This window comes from Caretta caretta, chromosome 12, assembly GCF_965140235.1.
Source record: "Caretta caretta isolate rCarCar2 chromosome 12, rCarCar1.hap1, whole genome shotgun sequence".
NCBI classification, from domain to species: Eukaryota; Metazoa; Chordata; order Testudines; family Cheloniidae; genus Caretta; species Caretta caretta.
This window is the reverse complement of record NC_134217.1, coordinates 8,025,708-8,042,765: the sequence shown is the minus strand read 5'-3', so window position 1 is coordinate 8,042,765 and position 17,058 is coordinate 8,025,708. Positions and strand designations below refer to the sequence as shown.

Genomic DNA, 17,058 nt, shown 5'->3' with positions numbered 1-17,058 from the left:
CCTGACCGCAAAGTGAACTTTCAAGATGTGAAGTGAGTGCAAACGAATGTCATGTCTGCTTGAGTCTGCAGACAGCCTGAAACAGTGACTTGGGCATGAGCTCCCATTAATCACATTGGCTTGTCAGCTCTAGAGTCCAGGAAACGTATTGTCCATGCTGACTGTTCCGTGGCTGGTCTAGTGATCCGAAAAGGGGTGGGAATGGAGCCCTCGAATGGTGGGGAGGGAGTTCCTGGCAGGGAAGGAAATGCCCAGCTTGGAAAGAGGGAGGGGGAAGAGTCAGGGAGAGAAGCAAAAGGCGGGAGCAGCAGTAACCGAAAGGAGAGCAGGTCTTCTCACCGAGTGATACCGAATGGGACGATGAGGTCCTGGATAAATAATCAATGCCAACTTATTCATGACGCGAAGGCTACGTTCTCCCCTTAATCTCTGTGAAATCCTCCCCTTGACATCCGTGGGGAAGCATGAAGGCCTGAGTCTGTATTCTGGCCCCCAGACTGTAATCAAACCTGGAATCTGGCCCCTGCCGCCAAATGAGTTGACACCCCTGCTTGAGAGGGAGGAAAACCCCACTGTGCCGCCAAGGTTCTTACAATTCATGAGTGTCTTAGGTGCCCGAAGGGAGTTGGGGGGTGAATCTGCCCATGTGTTGTGGTGTTGGAAGACTAGAGTAGTTACCACAGAGTCCCTCCCCTACAGCCCTCATGCTAAGGACAAGGGCCTGGGGTGCAAAGCCCCACTTGAATGTGAGGCTCCTAAAAGGGCCAGGTCCAAAACAGCTGTTTGCCTTGCTGGTACTTAGGCCAGCTCTGAAAGCACCAGGACAGCTATACGACATTGCACCCTGGAGCCACAAGTGTGTACGTTCGCCTCCCCGGAGCCTTGTTTGGCAACTTCTGCATTAAAAGGCAGGAGTTTAGAGTTTCACACCTCCTTAACGCCCTCCTGAGCATCTCTTATCCCTGGCCAAATGTTCCCACTCCCAGACTGAGCAGAACTTATTCCAAGGCCTTGTCTAAAGTGGGGTTACTCCTGATTACAGCATTCAGTGGCCAGCAACCAGCCTAGCCCCACAGCGAACCCATAGTGTAGACAGAGTTAGCAGTTATCAGCTGGTGGTTGCTTTGGTGCAGCTTCCATGAAGGGTGAGCTCAGCCAATGCAAATTGAGGCTTTGCCCATCTCCCATAGGGGTTTGCATTGATGCTCTGCCCTCGTCACCAGTGACGGATTCCCGTCCTAGACAAGGCTGAGTTCTTTCCTGCTTACGCGGCAGGGATTACGTTTGCTACCCTAAGTGAGAGCAGGATACTGCGCTAGTGGTGACAGATCTGCCGTCCATTTTGGTCTCCCGGGTCAGAGCCAGTGGCCAGCCTGAGTGATGTTGTCTTTCTGCCTGGGCCCATGGAAACAGCTCTGTTCCCTCCACACTGTGCCCCAGTCCCGAATGCCAACTGGCTGCGTAATTATCCTGCCTCCCCATTACCTGTCTCCAGCAATTTTTCAAACTGTCTGCGGTGATAACTCTGCTGTTCTTCCTTTTCAACCCGGGCCCTTGGTTTCAAGCTTGCGAGAGACCAACTCGCACGTTCGCCCGGGCAGAGCCGAGAGAGATCTGGAGCTGCAGCATCTCCTAGTGGGACGCGGGGACATCTCGGCAGTGGGCCCGTACTCTGAACCCCACGTAGTGCAGCTGGTTGGGGGCGGGGGGGGCTCTTGACAGCGTATGGCTGCGAGTGTGAATGTGGAAAGGAAATGGCCTTTTGCGCTTCATTAGCTGAGTGCGGCCATTGGGGCAGTTGCAGGCATGTCAACAACCAGAGTCTAATTTGCTTAACAATAATGAAGATATTTCCAGGTCACTTTGCTTAGAGAGCAGAATCCATGATCCCTTAGCCCAGCAACCTCTAGGGGGTGGGGTCTGGGCCCCAGAGACGGTTAAAGGGCCAGCGCAGCAGGCCCACGAGGCATTTTCAGTTGCCTGCCCCCTCAGGTCAAGAGAAGCGGGCAGCAAGCATAGGTTCTTCACTACCCCCTTCCACACAAAGCAACGGGATGGGGCAGTGGGCGTGAACAGCTGCCCCTGCAAGACTCGGAAGGGGCTAGAGAGCTGAAAGAGGGAAGCTAAGCCACTGGCGGAAGGGCAGGGGGGGTTGTCTGAAGTCCTGGGATCTTCCCATTTTGGGCCCAAGGACTGGAATTGCTGGGAGCTGGGGATCTTCACCCCCTCCCCCAGCTGAGACAAGGGCAGCATGAGATCAATGGCCTTTCCTAGCTGGGAGTGGATTGTAGTGTGCGTGGGTCGGCTTGCTGTGTGCCGCCCCTTTAAATGTAAGAAGTCGGCTTGCCTGTTGGCTAGGGTCGTGCCTCGCTGAGGGGGTCGTAGCTCGCTGCAAAATCCTGGGGTTTGAGAGCTGCCTGGGGTTGTCCGGATCCGTCGGGAGCCCAGGGCAGAGGAGGGGAGGAGCTGCTTTCCTCACAGCCCTCCAACCCCATTGCTGATTCCACCTCTGCTGTGCCCCCTCCCATCCCGGAGCAGTTCTTCGCCCCACAGGCCCACATACATCTTGGCTCTGGGGCTGGGGAGCCGGCTTCCCTATCCCTGGAGCTGGGAGACAGGACAAGCAGTCTCCCTTTTGTCCAGCCCCCCAGCACCTTTGTTTTGCCATCACCCCCCAACCCATAGAGAGACCAAAAACTCTTCCTGTGGGACATGGTGGTTGGAAGGACGATTTTGGTAGTGGTTGGTTTTGTCATCCTGGGCCAAATAAAGCTGAGCCGAACCACACGGGGGGGACAGTGCCATGATGCGGGGACTCAAGATGGCGGGTCTGAGAGTGAGATACAAGCACTCTGCTTTCTCTCTCCTGGAGAGTGCCTGGGTGGTGGTGTTTTGGCTGGAAGCATCATGCTCGGTTACGTTTCCTCCTGCATAGACGCACGCGATCAGCCGTGTTCCATATGTAAAGATCCCTGTGTAAGAATACTTGACTATCCCTCTGTTCACCTCCCTCCTGTGAGAGAGGCCCTATTGGGAGATTGATACATAAGACAAAGTTTTCAGAAGTGGCCACTGATCTTGTGTGCCCAACTTGAGACAAAGGTGCCTTGAGCTGGACGTGCAAAACTGGAGGAACACAAGGTCAGCGGCTACTTTGGAGAATGTTAGCCGTCATTTATATGCTGTATAATCTGGAGCTGGAGTGGAAGGACCAGCCCAGTGATTGGGACACTGGCCTGGGATGTGTGAGCCCCAGTTTCAAGTCGCTGCTCCGCCATGGGCTTCCTGTGTGACCTTGGGCAAGGCACTTAGCCGCTGTGCCTCAGTTCCCCCTCTGTCAAATGGGGTCCTAGAGAGGAGTGGGGCACCTCTGGGATAAAACCACGCATTGAAACATTAGGAAAATGATGCCCTATGACCAAGCTGGTCACAGGACACACACATACGTAATCTGAAATTGTTGGCCAGGGAACATGGAGGAGGCAGCTGCTGCAGCACTGATGAAGACCGTGTATGATAAGAAATGCTACACACATTTGCAATGTACTATTCCATTGCTAGGTATCTGTGCAGCAGAGTTCCAGACTCTGCGTGATCTCTGGTGAACAAAGGGGACAAAGCTGAAAGTCAAGCTGAACGGAAGCCGGTTTGTAGCTGAAGCTGATTTAACAGGAAGCATTTACTGAGAAAGACTGTGATGCCACAGATCACAGCACATCCTCTGTTCCTTGTCTTTAATTAAAATACACAATTTCACTTGTTTCCTTTCCAAAGGAGTAGTAACAGCTTGCCCCCATCCGCTTCCGATCGTAATATCTTTCTGCACTTCCGTTTCAGTCTTCCATCCCTTTTAAAAACTTCAGCAGTAAGTTGCTTTTCGAGGAGACGTCTCTTGTGTCTGTGGCAGTTATATGCTTACTTTGTTGTTGGCAAGTCTGGGTTTGGTTTAATTCCCTATGAATTCTGATCACTCTTTATTTTCAATTTTTGTTTTATGTGTCAGAATTCAGGGGGGTGGGGAGGAGGCTCCAGACCTAGGAATGAAAAGAGAAGCGTTAATCATATGTAAATTGCACCCCTTGGTGGCACGAATATTTTAAGCAAAGGAGCTTTTTAAATAGTACTAAGGTAATAGGCCTATAGTAGGCAAGCTTGAACTGGATTTTTCTTTTTAAGATGCACAAAGAATAATTGATAAGAGTTTTATTCCCCCGTGACCTGCCCTCTTTCATCCCATCTTGAATGGATGGAGCAAATGTCAGTAATGGCATCTTTAATAATAGCCTTCTGACAAAGAGGCGTCCGCTGAGACGATGACAGCAGCTTCTTTCCAGGGAGAGAGGCACATTTTGTTTTTAGGAATGAAAGAGGCAATAGGGGTGGGTGGATGAGGTGTGTGTGTGTGTGTTGCAAAAGCACAAGGGGTCCCGTGAGCCAACAAGAGGTAAATAGCTGGGGCCCAAACCTATTTGGAGACCCTGGGCTCTGAGGTTCAAAGGGTTTCTGCTGGAGAAAACCAAACGCTAGATCTCGGTGTTCCCAAGCATGGGAAGATTTTTGGCTCCAGATCTCGAATTTCCTGACCAGGAATGGAACATTGCAGCTCAGGGCCACCCCTCTGATCTTCACCATCAGCTGCTGGCCACCCCAAAGGGGTTGGAGCTCGATGTGCGGCTCTCCATGGCAGCTTTAGGCCCACCACAGAGACCCGTGGAGGGTACTTCTACACCGCAGATTAAGGTGTGATTGCAGTGTGGGAAGATATACCCGTTTCAGCTGGCGCAGGTAGTGAAGACATGACGGTGCAGAATCCAGCCTAGGCTGCCTGCCCCAAGTGGCCCCAAGTGCTGGGGACACTTAGTACCTAGTTTTGTTGCCAACTCCGACCAAGTTTTCACTGCTATCCTTACCTGCAGCGACTAGATGCAAGCAAGCCCAGGTCTGCCTACCCACGCGGCAGTCACACCTTAATTTGCAGTTACGACCTACTCAGAGTGGTCTAAATTGGTTTAGATGAAGCCAGAGGGGCAACGTCAGCTTGCACCAGAGAACTTGGCCCTCTGGTTGCAAATGGCTTCTGATGAGGATGGAGATTTGGGGAAGTCACGTGCTCAGCTGTGAACATTGAAAAGAATGCTGCTCATGTGTCTTTGATCCACCTCCCCCCGCCATTGTCGTTGTTCAGTCGCTAAGGCTAATATCCAACTGCAGTTATGGCCACGCGGACTTGAACAGAGAAAAGGAGTTCTAAGAAACAAGGCAACGTTAGTAAGTGGGGTGATTTATTTGGTTGGGACTCTATGGCTAGAGAAAATTGATTTGCAAATGAGGAGGGGATCTGGAATGTAGTTCTGCCGTCAATTTGAGTAATGATTGGGGGGCGGAGGGGGTTACACAGATAACTTCCATCCCGGCCATAACTCCTGGCCATACCGGGGTGCAGATGGGGAATAGACTTTTACTTAGGATAATTCACAAATGAACAGAAAGCAGCCGTCTAACTCTGCCTCTGGTTTTATCAGCATGGTTTGCTTAGCTCAAACCTTTCCTTCTCAGGCCCTGGGCCTTAAGAACCATGAGCTGCATGCAGGTGTGGGGTCATGAGCCGGCATCCATTTCTCATCTCAGGTTTTCAGCTGGAAGGGGTTTGCCAGGTCACTTTCCAGCCACGGAGCCTGCCCTGGGGAAGCACCCCAGCACCGTTGTGTCAGTTCAAGTTACATCTCCTTTGAGGTGCCATGGAAACCAGAATAAATTATACAAGTTTAGGGTAGCGGCCGTTGGCAAGCAGCCAGGGGTCACTGTGTGAAATAAGCGGTGGCAAATGGCAAAAGAAGTATGAGTTGAAAACGTTAATGCAGATATTCTAGGCATGCTTGTAAATATCCAGCCTTGGGGGGTAGGTGGATGCGGATCTATTGCTCTCTATCTGCCCAGCTATCTAGTTGGATGTCGTAATTCTAGGCATTTATGATTTGTGAACATCGCCATGCTATCTGGGAACCTGCACTGTCACCAGGTCTGAATCGGCCCCATTCTCATTCAGCTTCCCTCCAAGAGCTGTGACATTTCCTAAGACTAAAAAACCCCCCTGCTTATACCTTTTCCATGGCAACCCATATCACAAACAATGGAGCCCACCGGCTTTTAAGAGGTGGAAGCAGAAAACCGTGTGTGTGAGAGAGAGAGAGAGAGATTGCATGCACCTGACTTGACACGAAAAGGATTAATAAGCATTGGGAAATGAAAATTACCTTTCAAAGAGAATCTTCAGTTTCCAGATAGGCTCCTTTTTCACTAGCATGCTGGATACGTTGGATAATCCCTAGCAGTCTTGAATCTAATTCCTGACTTAACTAGCAGAAATAATTGGTGGTCACATTTTATAGGCAATACAGCCCATACGTGACTTAAATATCAAGTATCTTAAAAAACGGATGGAAAGAATGAATGATATTGGAAGAGCAGCCCGATTGTGTGCTAACAATCCATGCTGAATGCTAAAAAAGGAGGCATAAGCCCCTAGAAGGCACCTTAGTATGGAGTCCTCTGACCTTTCTTCCTCATCCGAAGATTTGCCCAGAAGCCTGCAAGTCATGAGTTGCTATCACTCCACATGCCATCCGATTATTAAAAGACAACCTGGTTCTGAAGTTGCATCTGCCCAGCACATGGAAAAGCCCAGTCTGTCCCCAGCACCCAGGATCTGCTTCCCTGTAGTTAAGTTTTCCCCTCTTTAAGAAGCCCCTGCCTTAACCCCCCCCCCCCCCCCGTGTCTTCCTTTGTAAATCCCCAAAGATAGTGGAGGGAAAGAGAAGTGAAACTGAAAAACTGGTCCTGTTCATTGGTCTCTAAGGCCCCAGAATCTGTACCTCTGTGCATCCCTGCTTCTCCAGCTTGCTCCGAATCCCTTGTGAAAAGGTATTTCCATGCCTGTGCTTCTGAAGTTCTTTGTCTCTCTCTCTTATTGGCTTTCTGACAGGGTGGTTCCTTCAGCAGGTGATCGCTTTGCACCCCTGACTCCAGGAGTTTATGCTGTGTTCATGGTCCTGCCTTATTTATCCCTGCAAAGCAGCTTGGCGGGCGCTTTGTATGTACGACATTCTCCAGAGTGAAACCACTCGTGGTCACCTGTATTTGTGGCCATCCTGTGCCTCAACCCAGCTGCAGCCACACCAGGGAACATCTCCAGTATCATGAGCTTTCCCCTCTCGATGTGAACTCTCTGTGTATTACACAGCCAGCTGAGAAGATCTCCTAGCCCCATGCACGAACCATTTGGCTGCTTCATGCTGTAATGTAACTGGAAGGGAAGCTGTTCCTCCTGCAGCCAAAGGCTGAGCTCCAGTGCTGAAGGCCTTCTGGGGCAGCCAGCCCTATGTTACGCGGTCGCCTAGTATCCTGGGTGGGGAGGGGGGAGGAAGGAAGTTCCAGTGGTAGCTGTTAGTGAGTTTCTTCACTTCTGGGAAGTGGCGGAGCAGAGAAACATGCCCTTTCTCATCCTTGGGTGGAATTAGATGGTCTTGGTCAATATTCTAGTGAACGGGGTCCCCATCACCACCATAGCTGGCACTCACTGACCCCTTTCGTGGCAGACTCGAGGGCTGAATGAAGCATGGAGACAGGCCTAGTGACTGGAGCTCTAGACAGGGACACTGGAGAGTTGGGGGTCTATTCCTGGCTCTGCCACTGACCTCGGGCAAGTCACGTTCCTGCTCCTTGCCTCAGTTTTCCTATCTATAAGATGGGGGAAATGATACTGGCCTCCTTTGTAAAGTGCTTTGAGATCGACAAAGGCAAGGCACTGTGTAAGGGCGAGGTGAGGCTCTTATTTTGGAGATGAGAATGGTTTTGCATCAGAAGGCTGAAGTGCATTGCGAAGACCGTTCGGTGACGCGTGTCCTGCCACCGCCCCGTACTGCACCTGTGCTCTGGGCGAAGAGAGGACGGTTGTTTGCAGGGCTGTGAATCCAGCACATTTCGCCAGCCCTCACTTCACTCTTGCTGAAAGTCATTGCTTCATTGTATTTCACCGCTGCCTCATTAGAGGGCTTGATATTGTTAAACCCTGGATTTTTAAGCATACTCGTAATTGGAGCTTATCCATGCTTGCCTGCATTCAGTACAAGGCTAAGTAAATAACTTAGGGCTCAGGGCAGCAGAAGCCACACTGTGGGGCCTGGACTAGCTGTAACCCTTGGTAGCTCATTTCTTAGAGAGCCTAATTCCGATGCACTGGTTCTTCGCTCCCTCCCTCCCCCCTCAGTTATCTGATTCTAAGTTCCAGCCCTGGCCTCCCTCAATCTTTCTGCCCCAGGTGCTTGCAATTTCCGCTAGGTACTTCCAGTGGGAGAATCCCTGATTCCACAGGGGTTATGCTGTTTGTGAGGGACCATTTAAAAACAGGGGATATGTTTCCCCCACACATACTCATCCCTTTGAGGTTCAGCTACTGACCAGGGAGAAAATCGTTGGCAACTTTATGGTGAAACCGAGGCAGGGCCAGCTGGGTAAAGGCTGAACGTAAGATAGCCCATAGGCGAAAAAAGTGAGGAAGAGACCAGATGAAAAGAAGAGATGTGAGAAGACCAATTGCTATGAAAAGCAGTTTGGATCGCAGAGCTCTTTTCAAGAGGTGACACAAGGAAATTGCTTTAGGAATAGTTGTAATCACAGAAAATCAAGAATTGTTCTGTGGTGGCCTTATTATCTTCAATCCCCGGGGAATGGGGCAACACTTCCGAGTGTTGTACAAGCACCTAGGAAGACACAGCCTCTGCCCCAAAGCGCTTAGGCATTAGCGACAGACAATGTGTGCGCAGCAGGAGGAGGGAATATAACACCAAGGTAGAGTAAGCAGGAAGATGGCCGGCACCCAATGGGTTAATTCCATATCTCTTTCCCCGTCCTCTGTTGCCAGCTTGTGATTTCTTTTTTATTATCAGGGATCTTGTGATATTTGGTGTATTTTTAATTGAGTCCACAGCGCCCAGAGTTAGGTGATTATTGGAGACTATCAGCTTTCATTTAAAGAAAAAAAAAGTCTCTGGCTCTCATTCTTCTGGAGAAAAGGTTGAAAACATGACCCCCTAAAGGTAATCAGAGGGAAAATAACTGGAATCTCAGATGCATTATTTTAAAAACCACTTGTGATTTTTAAGCCGGTCTCCTGATTGTGGGGCCATGTCTTGTGGTTTTGGAGTGCTTGGGCCTGGCAAAGGTGGGCTTGTTTCCCAAATGTTAGTTTGGGGGGGTCGGTGTTTGTGAGAGAGGGGGGGGGAAAGGTGCTTGGAGTGAGAGGGAAGTGGGGAAAGGGAAACTGAAGCGAAGTCTTCACTGCAGAGTTACCGCGTTCGTAGATAACGCAGGTTCAGTCCTCTCGGGTTAGCCTAGCTCACGTGAGCTGTGCAGAGGGACTGGATTATACTACGCAGTGGTCATGTTAGCAGCTGACTCAAGCTGTAGCCTGTGCCCCTGACGGGCCAGCCAACTTGAGGTAAAAGCATCACCGCACTTGAGTGAAGGGGGTTTGTGTGTGGACGGGACTCCAAATTGGGGGCAAGGCTGGAGGTATGACTCAAGTTAACTCAGCAGTGTAGACGAACCCTGAAGGGGAGGAGACTGTGAACTCTTCTGGCTGTCTCTCACTATATGTCTGTGCAGCACCCAGCTGTCTCTCGGCCCTACAGTAATATAAGTAAATAATCTGACGAGGAGAGGGGTGAGAGCCAGGCTGAGACGCGTGGTGGGCTGAGGGCCGGCTGCTTTTCGGGTGCTCCAGCCTGTTTGGCGTGGGGGAGAACAGGCTGTTTAGTCTTTCTCCCACTCAGTGAAGCAAGCTTCTGTAGCTATGCTCAGCCTCTAACCCGGCCGCCTCACTGCGTCCCTGTTGTTCTTAGTAGCCAGCCTCGGAGTCCCTCTCATGAGCTGTTGGGTGAAAGGAAGCCTTCAGGTTGCTTACTCCCCTGTGTAATAAAAACACATGAGATCCCAATGGGGTGGGCACATGGTGCTACAAACTACACACATTGCACTGGAAAACAGGCTGGGGATTGCGCGCTAAGGGCCAGGTCTTGTCCCTGCTAAGTGATCGCATGGCATGTCCCGAGTGATCAGTCAAGGGTGTGTCCAATGGGTGGCATGAGGGAAGGAGAAAGGGCACAGGACGAGCTCTCTTCCCCCTCGGCAGAGACGACTTAGTTCAGTGGTGTCTCCCCAGGGCTGTCTGTGGAGCATAGCTCTGAGGGAGATTTCTACAGTACACCTGGGGGTCCTGGTCTGATGTAGGGCGGATGTGAAGTGCCCCAGCTGGCGATATCGCTACTAGATAAAGTGCTGGCCCTTTGTTTTGTGATGTTCTCGGCTGGGGGTTCTGGTTCTGATCTCCGTCCACCTCTGGGCGCAGAGTGGGGGGTTCCGGGCTGGGCTGGCTCCTCCAGTTATTGGCATGCATGCAGTAGCTCGTTCCTCCTGCGTGTGATGTACGGAGGGATAGGAAATGCAAAACTCCAGCGTTGTGTGTGCAGAGCTGGCAGCTCCCGTCTGCTGGACCTATCCTCATTCGCTGGCACATATTGCATGGGAGGGTGACAAGGGGCATCTGAGGCTGTTGGGACAGTTTTCAGGGTGGGGCGACAGGAGGAAAACGAGTCACGAGTGTGATTTGGGGTAGGGTTCAAACACCATAGTGACGGTGTGTCTGGGCAAGGAGAGAGAGGGCCTGTCCTGGTCCGCAAAGGAGTGGGGTCGCTGAAGTTCTGTGTTGGGAGTGGGAGGAGCTGTGGGGAGAGCTGCTCCCCCAGAGCTTGATCTAAACCTGATGTAGCGAGTGGGTTCCAATGGAGCCTACAAGGGTGTGTATAAAACTTACTTGCTTTGTACAGTGACTGGAGTGTGATGGAGCCCGGGCTGCTCCCCCGACACCTCCCCCATGTGCGCACGCAAGTGGCACGTTGCCCCAGACGCTTCACCCCGCTGCTCTGGCATTGGCAGCCAAAGTTGGGTCTGTTCGGGCCACAGCGGGCTTTGCAGGATTTGCTAGAAGCCCAGGCCCTTGTGCTGACAGGAGGCAGGGAGTCCTGGGAGTTTGCAATGGGAACCCAGAGCCTCAGATAGTGGGGGAAGTGGGTCACTTGGACCCTCAAACAGTAGAAGCAAATGTGCCATCAGGACGGGCATTGAATGCCACCAAGCGACATTTCATCAGGTTGCTGTATGGGTGTAAGGGTCGTCAGACAGCATTGGTCCAATTAGTCCAGCAGGCAGCCATTGGCAGTGGCCAGTTCCTGTTGCTTCAGAATGCGATGGAAATAATGTATCTGGCCAGATATGCAGTGCTGGGGAAAAATACCCTCCCAACCCTGGATGAATGGCTGTTCTTTGTGTCTATTCATGTGGATACCAGTCACAGGGCCAGATTCCCACAGGTGCTGATCGGCACCTATTGAGGTTTACAGAACCATCTAAGCAGGTTAGGTGCTTAATTCCTATTGATTTTGACATGAGTTAGGTACCTAACCTGCTTTAGATGGTATTATAGACACCTATCTGCATCTGGTAGGCCCCTAAACGCCTTTGGAAATTTGGCCCCCAGTCACACTGATGAAATTGCTGATGCCTTTTCATCTGGGGCAATTGCTTTTGTAAGACTGTTCTCAGGAAAATAATCCTGCGAATTTTCATTTGATTGCACCATTTTCTTAGCAGTAAATTAGGGGAAGGTTTGTGTGGCCATCCTGAAATCTCCGAGTTCCTGTTTATCACAGTTGCCCATCGGATCAGGATTTGGAAACAGCATGGTGACTCAGGTGGCCTGCGTTGCAGTCCTCGATGAGACTGGGGCCAGGGGATTTCAACAAGACCTCTGGGAGTTAGGCACCCATTTCCATTGAATTTCAGTGGGAATTGTATGCCCTGCTCCTTAAAGCCCCTTTGAAAACCACAGCCTGAGTGCCTAAGTAATCCTTGTCTAATAACAGCTCCTCTAATGACTCTGCGGCACTGGGGTATGTCATGGTAGAGTGGCACAATAAAATATAGACTCTTGGGGAAATGTTCCTGGTTAATGGAATGTCAAAAAAATAGAAGCATATTTACAGCTGGATTTTTGTAGCCTCAGGGCCTGATTCTCTCTTGATGGTATAAATCAGGAATAACAGGCACAGGAATAACTTCGAATAACACTGAGGTCGGTGGAGTTATGCTCCTGTGAAAGGAGACGGAGACCCATGGTCTCCTGTTAGGTGTGGAGCTTGAGAAGAAGATATGAGTATTAAGCAATTTCCATTGACCCAGGCTCAAAAGTTAAAGGGATAAAGGCAGTGAGGAGATGAGAATTTCATTTCAGTCCAACAAGGAGATAGATAGCTACGACATCCCAGGATCTGCTGCTCTCCACCAGCTCTGATCGTGTGTCCTTGCCAGATTGCTCTGCCGTAATCCCAAGGATGATCTTATCAGATGTCACTTAACCTTTGAAATATCCTGTTGATATAACAGTTGTTGAGCTTTACTCCCTCCTTCTCTCTTGCATGCCTTTTAGTGCTTGTCTCTGATGCCATTGCCAATTTCACAGAGAGAAAGAACAAAGGGAAACCGACTTTTTTTAACATGCATTGAGGCAAATTCTGCACTGTTTTATGACTGAAGCTGGTAGAGTTGTATGGGGAGGAAATCAGCACCAAGTTCAGCCCATGGTGTTTTTTACATTTACTCCTTGCTCATAGGAATTGCCAGGCCAGATCAAACCCAGTGTCCCATCTCTGACAATGGCCAGTGTCAGCAGCTGCAGAGGAAGGTGTAAAAACCCCATGTTAGAAATTGTCTCAAGCCCAGAAGCACGAGGTTAATATCCCTTCCAAAATTTTTGTTGCCATGGATTCTGATAACTCTGTATATTCTTGATATCCAGACAAAAATCCCTTGTTACGTTCTCTGCAGCTGTGTCCATGTGTGTATTTATAACTACACAGATGTCAGATTCATGGTTCCCTTGGTTTAGCTAGAGCCCTCTGATCCCTAGTCATGTAGCAAAATCCACATTGGAAACTGGATCTTTTCAGTAGAGTGTAAAATAATCCAGTCTTTTTCCATTGCCAGATTGGCTTTATTTTAAGTGTTTGGAGGCTGAGGGTCGGCTCCCTAAATCTCTCTGATAATACAGCATTACCAACCTCAAGGATTCAGAAATCACAAGTGATTTAAATAATCATGCGGTTGCAGAAAACTGAGGTTCTTTTTCATTGTTTCAGTTTTCTGAGCCTTTAGGGGTCATCTTTTCAAGCTCTTCTCAACAGCCAGGCGGGCTAGAAACATCCTTTATTCTTTTGTAGATGAAAGGTGAGATTCCTCACAAAATTCCCTGACTCCAGAAGCTGTGGCTTTAAGGAAAACATTAGGTATAACAGAACGCATGAAGAATGCGGTTTTGGGAGTCCTGGAACTATTCACGAATTTGGATCGAATCTGGTGAACCATTTCAGCCAAAATAAAGAAGAAAAACCTGAAAACAAACATTTCAAAAGGGTTGAAACGGTTGGTTTAGAGTCAGACTTTTGTTTCGAATGACATTTTCAGAACAAAATGTTGGCTTGAAATGACATTGTTAGAACAAAATGTTGATTTGAATATGTATTGAAAATGTGATGTTCGACCCCAATGAAGATTTCTATTTATTTATTTATTTAAATTTCTGTTCAAAAGAAAAGAGATTTTTCTGGTTTGGCTGAAAATCAGTGATTCGCTCAGCTCTGGTGGCCAGCAGCAGCTGCTCCAGAGGAAGGAGTAAGAGCCACACAGTAGGCACATGTGGGGCAATCGGCTCATAATAAATATACTTCCTAGCCCCCATTGGGTAGGCGTTAGTTTATGCCTTGAAGCATGAGGGTTTATATCCATTTCAAAACGCTTGTTATGAAAAAAACAGCATTATTATAAGTCTGAATTTTCTTGTTATTTACATAAACTTCGAGACCTTTTTTGGATCCTGTTAAACTCTTAAGCTACGTCTACACTGCAATAAAAAAAAAACCACAGTACCGAGTCTCAGAGCCCAGGTCAATTGACTGGGACTCTCAGAACTCGGGCTGCAGGGCTAAAATTAGTAGTGTCGATGCTCGGGCTGGAGCCCAATCCCTGGGACCCGCCCCCCACGCAGGGTTTCCAAGCCCAGGCTCCTGCCCACGCCCGAATATCTGCATCGTAAGTTTGAGCCCTGTGAGCCTGAGTCAGCTGATCTGGGCCAACTGCGGCTGAGGGGTCTTTTATTGCCGCGTAGACATATCCTTAGCATCAGTGATATTTTGTTAGCAAAGAGTTTGCGGCTGATCAGTGATTTTCTTAAACTGGGGCTGGAATCATGGGACCCATTTTTAATAAGTCAGGGTGGGTCACTTATTCACCTAATATATGTACTTCCTTTCATCTTAGCTGTTCTGAGTGCCCATGAGCCCCACGCCATTTTTCCTAAGACCCCGCCCCCCTCCAAAGTTCCACCCAGGCTGGGAGGTGCTCAGATCTGGGTGGCTTGATCCAAGCCCATGTCTGATCAACATAGAGCAAGTGAGCTATGAATATCACACACTGGTGCATTGTATTAATTTTCGATGGCCTAGATGAGCCAAGGGTGTAAACATAGCCCAGTCACTGGCCAGCGTTAAATAAAGTCTGGAGTTGGGTATACAGAGACCTCAGCCAGCTGAGAACCATGGCAAAAACAACATTAAACATCCTTTTAGCCTTTTATTAAAGATACAGAAAAGAAGGGGAAACCAGTTAAAGCATTTGAAATGTAAAGTAGTGAGTCAGGCTTCCCTTTTAACAGCATTTCTTGTTCCCTTTCCCTGTAGCTAGAGAGAGTTTGAAAAGGAACCCCCACCCCCTTTTTGACACTCTCTTAGATGGTATCAAAGATAGTAACAACTGTCCTTTTGGGGAAAGAGAAATTGCTTGAGATGGGCTGGAGCTGCTGTTAAAGTCAGTTTTCGAAGGAAAACCTCCCTTGTTTGACAGTGTCTGGATGGTAAGGGCGGTCATCCCAGGTGGTGGTTGGAATTCAGCTGGAGCTGGTAGGGGGAAGCAGTGTCTGGCTCCCTCTCTCTGGAGGACACCTCTCAGGATCAGGGTGAAGAAGGCCCGAGGTGCCAAGAAACGGTGGGGGTGGAGCCATGATGCTGCAGTAGTCTCTTGTCTTTTCTTCCAAAGAGTTCTTCCCCCCCCGAAAAGTCTCTTTCCCACAAAGGGAATGGTGGGTGGAATAGCCCATCCCCCCATAATTTTGTCCACCAATTAGGCCTAATATCCAACCCACCAGTTTTGGGTTCATTATCTTCCGTTCCATGTCATCTGTTTTTAAGAAGCATCGTTTCAACAGTCCTTGGATTATACTGATGTGGCCTTTTTGGTTTCGACTAAAATAGTTTCTGTCTCTGTTCTCTTGCATCTGTTTAGACCATGCTTTATTATATGTTACCGTGACAAATTTTTACAGCTGAACTCACAATTAGGCTGGATTGGTAGGCCCAGTTATCACAACAGACCCTTCTTGGAGCCCCCATCACAGGAAAGGGCACCAATGCCCAGCCAGCTAATGACCGGATGTTTCTGTAGAAGAGGATGGAAGAACAAAAGCAGGATTTCAATGGTGCTTACAAATAACTTCAGACAAAACCATTAACTTTTCACACCAGCTTAGGATCTTCAAGGGGCATGAGATAAAAAAGCCTGTGAGCAGAGTGTGTGGAGTTCTTTGTAATTAAGGGCATGTTTGAATCTGTGTGGTTATAATCGGTGGTGCTTTTTCATGGAGTTAAATCTTTTGATATTAAATGTTCTCTGTTAACTAGCACGCAAGACATGTCAGCTGTGAGAAGCATCAGCTTGAGTGATTCAGGCTCTGAATAGGACAGCTGGTTCTTTGGTGATTAGGGTGACCTCTGAGCATTTACTGTTGACCCTCAAAACATCTCGCTCCCCCCTCAGATATGTTTCCTCCAGATCTTGCAGTGTTGGTGGAGAAGAGACCATCCTTGGTTGTAAAAAATGTAAAAAGGGTGCTCTATCAAGGCTGCTGGACACAGTCAGATCTTTTGGTTCTCTCTGTCTCTCATACTTCCAAGGGGACTAACACAACCAAGGCTGACTTTTGTCACCAGCGGGGCCTCCCGAAGTCCAGGCCTGGAGTAAGTCCTGGTGGAAGGGACTGCTGACTGCACTCTAGGACCTGCATGTCCTTTTGTTGCATACAGATCCGTGCAGGCCATCCAGTAGGTGTTATGGAGTTGTGACCCCTGAAAAATACTTCAAAAACGGTGGCACTTCTCTTTGACCAGCCCTCTGTAGCATTGGATCAGAGTTCTGAGAGATTTTTCTCTCAGACTGTGACCTTGCACAGCTGCTGTGTTGCTGAGGAACAATGAAACTAGCATCCACAAGGGCGAGATTCACAAACACTGGAAGACGAAGCTTTCTGGGCACCTGGCCTGGATCTGCAGAGCTCACGTCTCCAAGAGCTTGGAATGAGCATGGACCTTACTGCTTTCCCAGCAAAGAGCTAAAGCTCACTGCTTCAATTCCGCTTTCCCGTGATAGGGGAGTGATGGTAGGGGAAGGCAAATAGGGAGAGACATGTTCCAAATCCAACTGAAGGTGACACAGAAGTTTTTTCACCCTACCTATAGTTGTGGGGGACGTCAGAAATTTTGCGTCTCCACCATGACAACTGCAAAGTTTTGACTAGTGGATCACCTCTTGGTGATGGACAGTATGACTGAATTCAAGCTTCCTCTTGTTGGAGAGTGGTGGGTATCTCTCACTCCATCTTCATGAATAGGACTGCTCAGATCCATGGCAGTACCAAGTTCCAGGGATACAGTATCAAAGAGGATCTGGGGATCTTTTGGCTAAGTCTGACTAGGTTTTGTTGATGGCGTTTTGGGATGTACCTGTCAGATGGACCTTTGTAAAAGCTATTGAGGAGAGCTTGGTTCTGATACTAATGAGGCTGTTTAATGCTTCTCTTTTTTAAGGCAGGGTGCCACTTATCCCATAATCATAGAATCA

The 17,058-nt window shown here is 49.0% G+C and overlaps 1 protein-coding gene and 1 non-coding gene across 3 annotated transcripts in view; both read left to right on the top strand.

The window, feature by feature from the left end:
* The window catches only part of CPNE2 (copine 2), a 160,942-nt gene that overhangs the window by 135,675 nt on the left and 8,209 nt on the right, over positions 1–17,058 (top strand). The gene's annotated exons all lie outside the window — the stretch shown is intronic.
* LOC125620939 (small nucleolar RNA SNORA57) lies at positions 10,433–10,575 on the top strand. The gene has a single exon (XR_007352363.1). It is a non-coding gene; the product is annotated as a small nucleolar RNA SNORA57 (small nucleolar RNA).